We start from the raw sequence: 15,055 nt of genomic DNA on the forward strand, positions 1-15,055 counted from the left end.
CCTAAGTTATTTTAGAGGGTATGCAAGGGCCTGTCACTGTCTTTGTCTGAAAGAAACGTGCCATGATGTTGCACCATCAGCATGTTTCCAGAAAAGCATTTTCAAGGTCTCTTCTGCCATGTGAGATGAAACATCAAAAGGAAGACTCACCCTTATCTTACTTACATCTGGGTATCAGTAAGACATTTAGTGTCAGATATGAATGTTCTGGGGGCTCTAGAGTTGAATTTAGCCCCTGGAAGTCTGTCATCTGGATTCAGCTGCAGCTAGCTATTATTTGGCTTCTACTTCATTCTGGGAAAGCGTGTTAAATATTTAAAAGACTTAATTTGAACAGTATAACTGTGTAGATATCTCTGCCAGCAATGTGAGATGTAGCATGTATTGTCTAAGGCAGCTTTTATTTCTTCTTTACTAGACTAATTTCCACTTTGAAAAAAACCACATTATCATGTAACCCAGCTAATCCTCAAGAACAAAGAATGTCTACACAGAGATGGTAGTTTAACTTACTTGTCTCAGCACGTGCACATCTATATGGGTGATTTCATCTAAGACATGTGGACTGGGCAAAAATCTGATAGGGGCAGGACCTGGAGCAGTTGACCAGTCAGGTAATTAGCTGAGCACACAGACCTTCCTGTTCTCTTCAGTGTTATCTAAATAACATGTCACAGCATGAAATCAACTGTGCAAGGGCAGTACAAATTATTTGTTATGCTGCATTTTCAATAGCAAATAGTGAATATGCAGTGTTAATATTAATTATTTAGTAGTTGTAGAAATAAGTAAGAATTTTGCAAGGAAACCTAAGGCAGGCCAAGCTAAGTCACCACTTTCTTTCCACTACTGAGTGGACGTCTGTCCTTTAAGAATGTTTTGCACCAGGAAGTTCTGGTTTGTTATGATCCCAGCAATAAACTAGGACTCTCTAAAATATTGCTTAAAACACCATTTGCTAGAGGTAGCATTGCAAAGAAAAAGAGGAAAGCATAAATAATCATACATTCCATCAGAACCTGGAAACCCCGCTGTGCCAGACGTGGAAGAACCCTCCAGTCTGACGCAGCACACCACTCAGATCTGTCTGTGGAAAGGTTCCCTTACACTTTGATCTTTTCAGCTCTCAGACCATTTTCTTTTTGTTTCTAAATACGTTCCCATTCATCACTCTTACTGCCAGATGAAAAGGATGTTCACAAGAGAGCTTGTTGCTACACTTAGATGAAGACAAAGATGAGCAGGTGGTTTAATTTCAGGTGATGAGCGAGTTGGTCCTGCATCCCAAGAGGTATGTGCATCCCAGCACAGGTCAGACAGCCAGGATACACCTGCAGCACAGCACAGATCTGCACCCATTCAGGGAAACTGTGACTTGGATCCCTGACTCCTTGGTGTACAGTGGTCTTCAGATTAGGATCATGACAAAGATTTAATCTATCTAATCCAATTTCCACATCTCATTATAAATCACTAGTTGATCCATCAGTACAGATAGCTGTGCTTTAAGTGGGATGGCCACCTGGTTGGGCTTTTTTGCTTCCCTGCTTGTCTTTATGTAGTTGTTTTTTCATTAAATCTTATTAGCTGATAAGGATTATGAGGAAAGTGGTGTGGTGTGCTTTAGTCACACTGTGAATACTGCTTTGTGTTCTTATGACTTCTGCTGATCTCCACAGGAGTTAATGTCTGATATGACTCAGCTAACTGAAAGGACTTTAAAACAAAAAGCAAGCCTTTGCTTTGTCTCTTTGGTGCTTTGCTGCTTCCTCTGTCTCTGATTTGGTTGTTACTGGCTCAGTCGTGGCAATTTCTGTTTCTAAAATGTTGCTGAAGGAGAACCTGTGAGCCCTTCTCACTTTTTTCAGCGGGAAGTCAGGCTGCAAACCTTCTCTTACCTCATTTCACCTTCAGTGTTTGGGCTTTGTTTCCAGAGTGCTGGCTGGTTCTGTTCTGTCTGCAGAACTGTGTGCTGGGAACCCCCAGAAGAGAAACAATAGCTTCAGAGCAGCATCTTACACTGCCATGGCTGTTCAGTGCTTATTATGTTCAGAATCTGCACTAGGTTCTGTACAGATGCAAAACAAAAAGATAGTCCTGTGCCCAGATATTTTTTCTCCAAGAGCTCAGTTCTTATTTTCCTGTGGCACTACTCCCAGGTATTTTTTTTACTCATCTCAGTGAGAACAAAATTGGGATTTTTTTTTTTCTCATGGCAGTGGATTGCAGGTGACTTTTCCACCAAGGAATGCCTGTGATCACTGGAATCACAATTGTTGCATCATGGAGTTACTTGTTCCTATGTCTCTCAGAATAACTGGAATGGGATAACATAGTTATTTGTGGGTTAATTATAGCACTTTTTTTATTATTCATCTCTGAGTACATCTCAAAGGACATCCTGGAGCACCTGTATCTCAGTTTCTTCATCTGTGAAGTGTAATGAACTGTTACTTGAGGCAGACAGAAGGGACCAATGGTCTGTCCTACCAACTACAGGTTATTGCTATTCATTTCAAAGGAGATTCAGTTTGCTTCAAACGGTAGAGGCCTCTACAGGAGAAAGACATAGGATCTGTCTTTGTTGTTGCAGTCCAGTTCAGCTACAGTGCACACCAAAGTGGCTACTTTTGGCTGTTGTCTGCAGGCACTTTGAAGTTAAAAGTGGTGTACATAAATGCAGCTTATTGGATTGGCATGGGAATCCTCTCCTTTCTCAGAAGTGTGAAACTTGGTTCATGGGCTTGGGTTCGTGCAGAACAGAAATAAAGGTTTTTGGCTCTGATTCTGAAAGTTAGGCACATTACACTGTCTTTTGAAAACCTTTCAATCTGGCACACATGGCAGAGGAAGGAAATGTCAGTAGCAGTGAGCCTAGGTTAGACAGGTTATCAGTAGATGAGATGACACTGTGTGATGGCATAGGCATTTGGATTCCTCCTGTGAGAAGCTTATAAGTGCATTGCAAATTATTATAAAATGGTTAAATACATTCTTCATGGTGAAAATCCACAGCCTTAATTGTGCTTTTTTTGGCCTGCATTTATTTTCTTTTAAATCAAAATACCATTAATGGCCTCTCTGTTCTCTTATATTTTGATGTGAAAGAGAATGGCAGCCTTAGATATGTTCACTGTAAATTTCCATCCCTGTCTGAATTTCCATCCTTGTCTGGAAATAACACGGATTTGGGGATCTATCAGAGGCATCCTTTCTTCTGTCTGTCCCTAGAAGTAGTTGGATTCTAAACAAAATCAAAGGGGAACCAAATAATTCTTTAAATTCCTGCATGAAATTTCCTTCCCTGTCACAGTTTGTCAGCTTTCTCTTTCTTAGTTATTGTGATGCCATTTTTGCAAGGCTGTGTGAGATCAGCCACCCCCATCTTCATCTGGTGTCAATCCATAGTGCTATTGAGTCAGACATTGATTTCATCTTTATATCAGTGAAGAATTTCGGTTTTAGAGAAACTCAGCAGATCCTTCCTCCTCCCGCTTTTCATGTGTATGGGAAGCCTGAAGAAATTTATGAATGAAACAAAACCTGAAAAGTCATATCATGGATATTATCTGATGGTAGAAAATGATAACTTGTGTCTTCTTTATGAGAGGAAGAGACAGGATCCACTCAAGCAGGCAGGGGCTGCTCTCATAAAAGCAGAGCACAGCTTCAAGCTGTTGGTTATTGACTCGTCAGCATTAGCATTTCAGTTTTTATATATATATATATATATATATATATATGTATATCACTTGATATATATCATGTATTGGTTATTGATACATCAGCATTTGCGTTTCAGTTGACATACATCACATATATGAAGGTCCTTCACAGCCTGCTTTATTTAGTTGGTACTGGCAGGTGACATGAAGGATTCAGGTGTTTATTGCTCTCTACAGGCCTTGTACCAGCAGTGTAAAATTATCTGAAAATATAGCGAAGGACCCAAAGTGTAGCTTGAGCTCCCGGCCAAGGCTGTGGGATGAGTTTGCAGTAGACTCTTCCGTGCTGCGGAGCTGGAAAATGGGAAGGGCAGACCACCTGCCATACTTGCAGAGTTTACTAATAAACTTTACCTATAAAAAAGGCGGTGTAATCCCTTCAAAACAGAGGCTGCAGGTTTGCACTGCTGCTGTCCTTCGTGTGAAGAGCATGTGGTCTCTGTGGCTGCCAGCTCAGCTTGGTGTCCACCATGTGCATCCCTGCTGCAGCCTTTGGCTCTGCTGAGGGGGCAGAACCTGTTGGTGACAGTAAGTGACAGAGGAGCGCCCAGCGCAGGTGCGACATTTGCTGTGCCCTTGATGTGAAATGTGATCACGCTGCAGGGGACAGCACTGCCTGCTGCTCTGGCAGCCGTGACCCAGATTCTCCTGCCCATGCACAGATGTGCTGGAAATGCTCCTGGCCCCAACGGGGAAGTTTTTCTGGTGTGCACATCACAGATCTTACTGGTTCTGGTGTGGTAAGGAAGGCTGTTTAATCAACCTGGAAGCTATGGAATATAGCCAAGGGGTTTGGCCTTTGCAGCTGACTTTGTACAGTATTTTGCCTTAGTAGGACCCTTTCCATTCACTGTATTAAAGCACTTTGAAGCATTAATTTAGTGTTGTGTCATCAGAATGATTTTTACTGCCATTGTATGGGTAAGGGCACCGAGACTTATGGAGATCAAGTGATGTGTCCAATATTCCACAGAGTAACAGGTAATTTATTTTCTCCAGGCTCCTTGCTCAATAAATTAATAAAAGGGAACCTGATAAAAGGGGATTGGGAAGTGTGTGTGTTGCCTTTTTAATGGATTTTTGATGAGTGAGAGGGATAGAGCAAAACTACAGACTTAAATAGATGGTACCTGAAGCAGTCAAACAAACAAAGGCTGAAGTATTTTGAATCATGACTTTCAAATCCTCAGTGCTCTCCTTAGTGTCACATACAGCAGAAAGCAACAGCCAGACTGCCTAATACAGGCTACTAAGTCAGGCTCTACACTGCCTAAAATTGGTTTCTTAGTCACAGGAGGGAGATTTAGATCCAAGGTACTCGACCTGTGGTCCACAGATGGCTGGCAGTCCACAAAACATCAGTCAGTCAGTGGAAATGTTCCAGCTCTAAACCAGAAGCCCTCATACAGGTAGTTATGTACTAACCGATTTAGACAGAAAATACAATTTTTTACTTTATTTTTTTAGTTACAAGTTTTGTAATTCTATCTACTGAATTTAAGTTTTGTAAAAGAATAACATTTTGCCAGTTCCATGTGACTTATTATTTGTCGTCTCTCCTTAAGCAGCAGTGGGATATAAAATGAGCTGTATGTTTCTTTTGAAGTTTGGATTGTCTGGTGATTAGGAAAGATTGAGAAACTCTTCTGTGCTCTTACTACAGTTAACAGAGGGAGACAGGCACGTCTAAGGAGCTTCCATCAGAAGTTGTGTGTTACATGGAGAGCTGTTGGGTCAAGAGGAAATACTTGGTACAAATTAGAAGAAGGAGGACGACACACAATCACACCTCCTACTTCTTGAGCAGTTGGTTCTGAGCACTGCTTTTGTCTTTCTGCTTCCATGCTCTCAGCAGACAGAGCTGATACTTGGGAACTTTCAGGCTAATCATAAAGGTGGATGAAGACCTGAGTGCTGCAGAAGTATTGGCCAGTTTGGGTTGCTGCAGGACCTTTGTATGACAAATTTTTTTCCCTGTCCTCATTAGGCAGCAAGGATCTGAGTCTAGATTTCCTTTTGTTCATTTGTCCACTTGGCTGCATTGGGGCCACTCAGATTTCAGGTAGGTCTTGTGAGGTGAAATGGCCTAATGGAGGGATGCATCCATGTAATCAGGCTCTTTGCAAGCAAAACACACATACGGCAAAATCTCACTTAGGTCACCTGTGTGGTTGAAGTTTATCACATGCTGTTTTTTGCAGGGGAAGGTGCCACATACTTTTGTTATCACTGGTATGCTACTTAGATTGCAAACTCTTTTGGGCGGCAAGTCTCATTTAGAATTTTTTATTTTACAATACCTAGACAATGGATGTTAATCTCTAGTTGGTTCTTCTAAGTTCTGTAGTAATAGAAAAATAAATAAGGTATGAATACATGCAACTCTGCATTCTAGGAGAATAATTTTTGAGACTGATCCTGTGCTCCTCAGTCATTTCTCTGTGACACTACTGCTGGTACAGTGTTCATGCTCTGTTTTGGCATTTCACATGCGTGTAGTAAGATAGAATTCCTGCTCTGAGGAGTGCCTAATTCAAACTGATGAAATACAGGCAAAACAGATGGTGAGCAGAATTGTGAGAAAGAGCTAGAAGAAGTGACAAAATGAAGAATGTGTTTTATCTTCCCATGACTTGTGTGCTTTTGAAGAGAATGGCTGAGGTGACACGCCTGCTCCTTCTACAGGTAGGACTTGGGAAAGCACTCCAGACTCAGAGCACCATGCTGGAGCTAGAAACATGGGTGGCACTTTCCCAAGCTTTGTACACAGAACCACTCCATGTATTGCTGTGAGCCTCATAATGGGCATAACTTCTTGCCAGAATACCCTGCTGTTTGTTTCTTGTAGACATTTTGCAAGAGCAGGGGAGGACAAGGGATTTTAACTTGTTCTGGGTGGTAAAGCAGCAGCAACCTGCAGCCTGGTAAAAGTGGTCACAGAGCCAGAAGAAGGGCAGGGGTGGCATCAAAGAAGCAGAGAAGCTGTTGTACAGTAAGTAGAAATGAAGAGCAAGGATTATGTTTCAGAAGGGACACACATTTATGTGGAGGCAGAGTTGTCAAGTTGGAGATTTACTCTTGGTAATGACAGGGGGACAGCTGGTGTCATGCTTAGGAAAGGCTTGTTTCTTCAAATGCTATTTGCTGCACCCCTTACTGCTCATGTACTAATTGCTAATAAATAAACATCCAATTTCAAAGAAGGAATCAATCAACTGGTCAATAAAGCTGCAGTCTCTTCTCTTACTCTGTCATGGAGCCAGTGGTAATATTTTGCTTTCCAAAGATGGCAAATTTTACAGGAGAACAAAATCAATATTGAAGACCCTCTTTGTGAGGAACTACAAAGAATGCTCCTCATGCCTGGAATGCTGTGCCTTTTTGGATGGGTCCCAGGGATGCCAGGACAATGTGTGTACCTGCCTGTGAATCTACCAGGCAATCCAATGCTATCAGCATCAACGAACAGTTGCAGCTTCTGCAGAAGAAACACTTCTGTTTCTGTTGAGTTGATACTGCTGCTTCCTTTCATTGAGCTTATTCATTCTATTTTTTGTTTCCTGCCTATAAATAAGTGTTTACAGAGGAAAGCCAAACACTGATAGACATTTCTTGCCTCATATTTTGGAGGGAGGCTTGTGACAAATAACCAACCTCACACAAGGAAAGGGCTTGTGCTGCAGATTTTATATGAGAATACCAAGAGCCTGGATTCAGTGCAGTGCTGTAAATTCCCTGTGGGAAGAGGGGAAATTATTTATTCTTTCTTAATTTGGTAGCTATAAAATTGTCTTAGTAACCCTACAGTTCTGTTTTACACGTGGTAGACCGTGATGTGGGAATGAGGTACCCCAACTGGCGCAGAATTGGAGGGGCAAGGCAAATATGAGTTTTAAGCTAAAATTTCCAAACCAATGGTCAGAAGTCCAGGGGTGCTCTGAGATGTTTTACATAGACAAGTTTGTTTTGTGGCAGAGTCCTCCTGCTGTCAGTCCCTGAGAAGCACTCATGGAGAAGTGAAATCAGGAATCTTGTATGGCATTTCAGGAAGAACACCCTTCAGGGAGGATAGATGGGAAACACCTGGTGATGGGGAAGAGCAGAGCAGTTACAGGGAGACAACCTTCTCAATTCACCACAATATTTCATGGTCATCTTTGTCTTGATGTCTTCAGCACAAATGCTCTGACACTTGCTGGGAGCATATGGGGAGAGCAGCTTGCTCAGGCTGCAGGTGACATCAAACAGCCCTCGTGATGAGCTGGCTGTTCTAGCTTGGGCAGTTCCCACAGGACTGCTCTGGGCCATACTCTGCCTTAGGCCCTTTTGTGGATGAGCAGTTTGATGTTCTTGAGCCTTATTCTGCTCATGGAAGGGTTCTGCTTGTCCTGCTACCTCTTCTGCTGTGGACTTGGACCTATGAGCCACTCAGATTATGTGACCCACAAGAAACTATCCCTGGTGTTAGATCAGTCTCAATAATACCATCTGACTCCTAAAACCTACCTGCAGAATTCATGCTGACATGTGAAAGAAAGAGATGAATGTTGCAACTGCCCTTAGGCTGAAAGACTTTGGGTTTAGTCACATATTTCATGGGAAAAGATTGAGTGGTTTGACTTGTGAATGAGCTCAAGACAGGTGGTTATATGAAAATGAATTGATGGTCAATGTTTAGATTCCACTGAGCGTGTCCCTCTGCAAAAAAAGCCCACTATCCTGGCTGGTGTTTTTTGCTGGAAATCACAGCAGAGAGGCCAGGGGCATGATGGACACAGGCACTGAACCAGACTTGCCCCCTTCCAAACAATTTGTCTAGGTCTGAGTTGAAGCACATTGTCAGAGCAGCCTGGAGGCTGTTTGCATTTTCTATGGCTTAATTGTACCTGTTTTGTAGCTGAACAAAGGACTCTGCTTTCCAGGTTTATTGTTTTCATTCTGCTTAGAAGAATTTTGGTCAAAACAGAAAGATGTTGCTGTTTAGAAAGAACATTAATAATTAAATTGAGACACTCTGGGGAATATACCCGATAAGGCTGGATTTGTTGAATTTAAGTAGATTGTAATAATTTCCATGGCAACACACTCTGCTGTCCTATATACAGAAAGGGTCTTTCTCATAGGATCAAATGCAGAGAGGAAGATACTATTTTAAAACATATCTTAAAAACACAGACACTGAACTAAGAGTAAATGATTTCCTGCATAAACGTTATAGGAATTTTCTCATGCTTGTTATAATGTGCTCACCTCTTTTCATAGCTGTCAGAGTGCAATCCATCAAACCAATCCCCTGCTGACTCGAATGACTTATAGAGAACCTGAGGTCTAATGATGCTTCCTCAGGATATAATCTATCTCACAGATATATCCATATCTGGATATTTATATAGCTGTAACTGTCATGAGCCTGCAACAGAGACTTCTGTGGTCATTTTGAACAGGTCTACAAGAACCCCTGTGTTCTGCTGCCTATCCTTGTGTCTGCTTGTGATCTCCCATCTCATTGTGCTGAGTAAAGCTGGTTTTAAATTTGTATTTGGACAGCATTGTGAGATCCTTGTGAATGGTGTGTTCTGTTACAGCTGACTCTGAGATGGGAATTCTTAACACCCGAACACTTAAAGACAATTGAGGAACACATTCACTAAGAAGGTTTGGAGATTCTTCAATCCATCAGGAATTGCATAAATTCTTTTCTTCTAATCCAGAAATCAAAGAAGTGTATCATTTTATGTGCTCAAAAAAGCCTTATAGCTGCATGATCAGAGTTACAGAATCCGTGTGAAATGAAGTGTATTCATCCAAACAAAAAAGATGGAATTCAATAGAAAGCTTCTTAATGTAACCCTCTAAGAAAAAAGTCACATGAGGGAAAAAAAAGTTCATATCTGAAATAATTACAGCATCTCTATTTTGTCCTTATAAGTAGGCTAAGAGGTCCATTGCCAAATTTTAGCTAGAACTGCCACAAAAATTCCCAGTCCTGGCTTGTGGTAAACCTGAAGAATTAAGGCTGGATGTTCTGCAGACAAACTAAATAAATAGCTGAAAAATGCTGGTTCAATTCAAACCTCAATAATTTTCTCATCCCTAAGGAAATACCAGAGCTTCAAGTTGTGTCAACTGGTTCAGCTTTGCTGAGGTTGGTGCGTGGTGTAAATCTACCCGGATGGGAGATCTAAGGTTGTGTTTGTAGCTTGGAATGATGAGGGCCTTGTAGAGGGTGCCAGCTGCATCCTAGAAATTTGATTATTATGGGACAGAAGTTGGCCAGTTCAATGGAGGACTTGTGTTCTTTATGAGCTTCGAGTTAAACTGCCCTTTGAGTGGTGACAGATCAAGGATAGAGGGCTCCTAAAAGCATGATTCTCTCAGGACAGTTATTTTTGCTTTACATTTTAGTATAGGGAATTTCATCACTAAGTAGGAATATGGGTATACTTGCCCTTCAGCAACCAAAGGCAATCGAATGGGCCATCCCAAAGCCCATAATCAAGACACCTTGACCTCAGCTCTGGAGCTCTGATGAGCTTCACTATCGAGCTTTTCTCTAAGAATTGTTAATACCCACTGAAAGCCGAGGATGAAGAGCATGACCACCTTCTCTTTAGATTCAATCTAAAGAGTCCTAATGCCTTAATGCACCTTAGCATATATATTTTTAAAGCTTCATTAATCATGTCAGACAAGTAGAAACTCTGTAATCTCTCATGCTCCATGCCTATACCCTTGTGTAAAGCTCTGTTGCAGAGGGTGCAGTCTAACCATGGCTGCTGCCATTAGCTCTGAGCTCACATCCCTGATCCTGGCTGTCTTAAACCAGTGTTGCTTTGCAGGCTTTCCACAACTGGGAACCCCAGCAGCTCACTGACAGCCATTTTCAGGGCCTGTGGGGATGTGACATACATTGTTGATGATACACATCCTATGCCTGTTCCTACATATTATTCCTAGATCACTGCAGAATCAGCAGAGCTGCTTGAGGGACTGTGAACAGCCAATGAAAGATTCTTGCCTGCTGTCCATGAGGCAGGACATGCATTTTAAGTTTATAAATACTATGCCTGATTTTGCATGGTACTTGAAAGTGAACCAGTCTGCTTTTTGTGTAGTTTGTGGTAATTCATATTTAATGTCGTGTAAACTCATTCTGTAAAACCACACCCCTCACCCCCAAGGATTTACTTATAGATTAGATATTTTTCATCTCTTTCATATAGTGTGTCCTAAGGTTTTTGCACTCAGATATGCTATACAGCCACTGGAATAGCTCAGCATTCTTTTTCAATTACTATTCTGCTGAGGTTTGCAGATACTTGGCTGTAACAAATCAGGTCCCTATTCAAACACTATTATAATTTATGTATATTCTTGAAACCAAGAACCTCACTCTGGGCAGTCAGACCATAAATGGCTGAAGTCTGTGTAAATCCAATTCTCCAGACACATTTTACACAGCTACATGTCTTTGAAGCAGTTTAACTATTTCATTTCAAAATAGCAACACTTTGTTCCTGTAGATCGGCAGTTGCAACATTGTCATCCTTCAGCGTGAATCCCCTTGCTTGGGAAAGAGAACGAACACTGGACTGTGGCATTTAAACCAGCAGTATTAATGAATAAGAAATGATGGAAAAGCATACATAAGATAGCACGCAGTGTGGGCGTTCCCACAAAAAGTACAAGCTGCCTTCTCAAGCAGCTGCTTTAGAAATCTCTGAAATGGTCCTAGAAGGATTGGCTGTCTTCCCCTTTGCTTTCCTCTCAAGTTATTTCTGTGAAGTCTCCATCTGGTTCCTAAGCATCAGTTTATATTTTATTTTATATTTTGAGTAGCTGCCAGCTGCAAGGTATATGTCTGAGAGGGAAGGTGAGAATGAAAAAGAGGTGAAGTCGCTAAGCTGAAAGAAAGAAGAGAGGCAAAGCCTTTTCCATTCAGAATTGTTCAATGCACTGGCATTTTACCCAAGCCTGAGACAAAGTGATATTCCTCATGGTGTAGGAATGGAGCTGTGCCTGTGTCACAGGCTTTGATCTGATCACATTTGTGTTTGGGGAAATGCAAAATAGAAGAGATCGGCGTGACTTATCCCTTTTACTCTCTAAGACTCTCAGCTGAAGTCTGAAATTCAGAGAGAGATGAGAAATCTGGGAGAGATCAAAATTGAATGCAAATGAGAACACGACATCTTTTGTTAGAAGGAGGATTGGATATCTGGATAGCAATGCTGCTGTCTAGAGGCATTAATAAACCCGAGTCAAACCCCTTCATCTCTTCACCAAATTGAGAAACTGGATTTTAAATCCTGACTTTTATAATATGTGCATATATTGCATATATCTGTGGGCATCAGATATTTTGATTTGTACTCTGAACCTGCAAGGCTGTTTGCATGCTCTTTTTTGAGAAACTGTTATCTGATAATTTATTTTGAATGGAAATGTTCCTGTAATTGCTTCCAAGAAGTCACCTGACGAGAATAAATGAGCAAATGTGGGAAATGCTCAGATGTGCTCACAGCGAGATTGTCTCACTGTGTAATGATGGAGGTGGGAAAGGCTGGCACAGAAGCAGTGCCTGGAAACTGCAACTTCTCTTTCTAGATCTCACACAGCCTGGGCTGTGACCAGGCTGCTGATTTCCAGTGGTGAAAACCATTTAATGTCCAGCATGGTCAATGGGACGTGTAGATATTTGTCATCTCAGGCTTCAGGAAAGCTTTTTACCCTAGGTATCTAGTTGTCCAAAATCTCAAACGGTCAGATGCCATTGTACAGCTCTCAGTATGAAGTGCTGTGCCATGAAATGCTTCAGCAGATACTTGTCCTTGCTAGTCAGTCTTGCCTGCACTTTAGGTAATAGCTGGTTCTTAAAAAATACAATGTAGGTAAATAGTAGCTGTGCTGTCAAAATTGGTGGAAGTGAAAAGAAACCCCTTTCTCTCTCTTGCCTTTAGTTACAGACCCAAATGTCACTTGCTAGAATTACTACAGGGATTGAAATCTACTATTTGGTGTAACAGAAAAGTGGTTAACCTGCTAAGCTTCAGGAAGAAGCTATGGTAAGATTGGAAAATATCAGAAATTAAAAAAGAAATCAAATATTGGTCAAGGAGTACAAAACCTGGAGGTACTTAACAAGATAAAGTTATTTGGTAGGAGTAGGGAAGAAATTCTCTCTTTGTAGCAGAAGTATATTTAGTTGTGAAGTGAATCATGATGTAGGAAAGTTAAATAGATGTAGAGAGATTTCAAAGTTCAGAAGAGAAGCCTTGCATTTTAAGAAACATCCCAGAGTGGCTAAGGAAGTGTGTCTAAGTTCCAGTATTTTTGTCTTGATATGTATACACTTGTACATACCTTTTGTCAAACAAAACCAAAGATATTTTAGAATGCTCTGTACAACTTGCATGAGTTGAATCTGTCCCATGCACCTGCAAAGTGAATTGCAAGCCAGAAATATTCAACTTGAGCTGCAGTTCTGGGCAATATGCAAGTGTTATGCAAGTGTGAGTGAATGACATGAATTTTGGAGGCTGGGCAACTGAGTCTCCACCTGGGGTATATTAGTCCACCCACACTGTGTGCTAGTATGCTCTGAGCCAGAAACAGTGACAAGATCCTGCCCAACACCAGCAAGTTAAAGGCACAACAGATGCAGCTTTTGTGTGTCAGCACTGCATGATGGAGGTCCAACCAGGGGAGTGCTTACCTGGGCCAATGTGGAACCAAAATGTGCAATAGGGATCTGAGAACTCAACTATTTCCCAAAGACTTGGAGAGAACTAGTTGAGGATGGTAAGACTTAGAGAGGTGCTGGTATTTCTGTGCCTAGGGTACAGCTTTGTGCTCAGTTAGTCCTGAAAAGCCTCTTAGGATGATTAGGTTAGAGAATTTAAAGATTCCTGGACCTTGGAGTGTGTATTTGTACTGTTAATAACATAGGTCAACCCATTGAAAGTGCTGAATATAACTCTTCTTAGGATCAGTTTCATTTAATCTTTCTTCATGTAACCTGAAAATACAATTCTCCAAATTCTGAATGAATTTAGGGGCTCTGGAGGAGATTGTCTTTTAAGAAAGCCATTTAAATAAATTTTAGCTTGATCAAGGCTTTGCAGCCTCTGATCCTTTTAAAAATTATCATAGCATGACTATTAGCCATGTATGGATAATTTACTTCTGTGAGGTTCCCAGTTCCAGTAGAAGAAAGGATGTGTCATTTTATCTCTAGATACATACCGTGGGCCATGGTGTTTGGCATAGGGGTAAATAAGCTGGTAATGACCTCTCTACTCGTGGCTTTATGTAAGAATAAATCATGCAACAACATTACCATAAAACCATTATAGTAAACTGCAGAGTTAATGACACAAAGCCTTGTATGTGAGTATGTGGCCATAGAGATAAGGGAAATCTAGCTGTTCCTCTAGCTCACCAAAAATGGCTAAGCTAGAGAATTAAAGCAGTATTTGTAAATACTCATTTCATATCCCAGTCCCTCTTTTTGAAGCTCTTTGCTTGACAGCAACCCGGTCTAAGTCCCAGAGTTAAGACAATGTGGTGCTATTGTTCACATGCTTTCCTTGGCAGTCAAGTGGGTATTCCCCAGCTTAGCTCCTTGGGGACAGCATCAATTGCAAAGGAAAGGGTGGGGCTGAGGAAGGTTCTCCAAGCAGCAGTGAAGGATCTCCTCATCATTCAGGGAGTGGATCCCTGGTGCTTCTGTACCTCTGATCGTAGGAATGATGCAGTGCTGTTCTCTTCCAGATCTCGACACAGGGTTGGGTAAGTAAAAGGATTGTCCAGCAGGTTGATGAAAGTGATTGTTCCCCTCCAGTTGGCAGCTGTGAAATCCCATTTGGGTTTCCCTGGAATAAGGAGAGCACTGGCAAAGTGCAGTGAGTCCAGTAGAAGAGGACTGGAGCACATGGTGCACCAGGAGAGATGAGTGGGATGTTTGTTCAGCCTTAACAAGAAATGGGGGAGGGGAGATGTCATTGCTGTCTTCAAAAATGTGGTGGATTGTTACAGAGAAGGCTGTGGAGTCACAGCAGAATGGCAATGGAAACAAGTTGCAGCAAAGGAAATTCTGATTAAATATAAAGAATTCTTCAAAGCAAGGGTGAGAAAACACAAACAGGAGTCCAGAGATGGAGATACTGAAAATTTCACTGGATGGGGCCTGGCGCAACCTCATGTAAACTCAGTCCTATTTTGGATTAAAGACTTATAGAGATCTCTTCCTACCTAAATTATTCTGTGATTCTAGTCTAAAGGACACATTTGTATTTCTTGCATTACATTCACCATTCTTTCACTTGACA

At 41.4% G+C, this 15,055-nt stretch overlaps 1 protein-coding gene across 12 annotated transcripts in view; it reads left to right on the forward strand.

Annotated features, from left to right (window-relative positions):
• Positions 1 to 15,055, forward strand: part of REEP1 (receptor accessory protein 1) — a 67,452-nt gene that overhangs the window by 1,152 nt on the left and 51,245 nt on the right. The window lies entirely within an intron of this gene.

The sequence above is a fragment of the Lichenostomus cassidix genome, chromosome 4 (assembly GCF_008360975.1).
Source record: "Lichenostomus cassidix isolate B80296 chromosome 4, HeHo_3.0, whole genome shotgun sequence".
Taxonomy (NCBI): Eukaryota; Metazoa; Chordata; class Aves; order Passeriformes; family Meliphagidae; genus Lichenostomus; species Lichenostomus cassidix.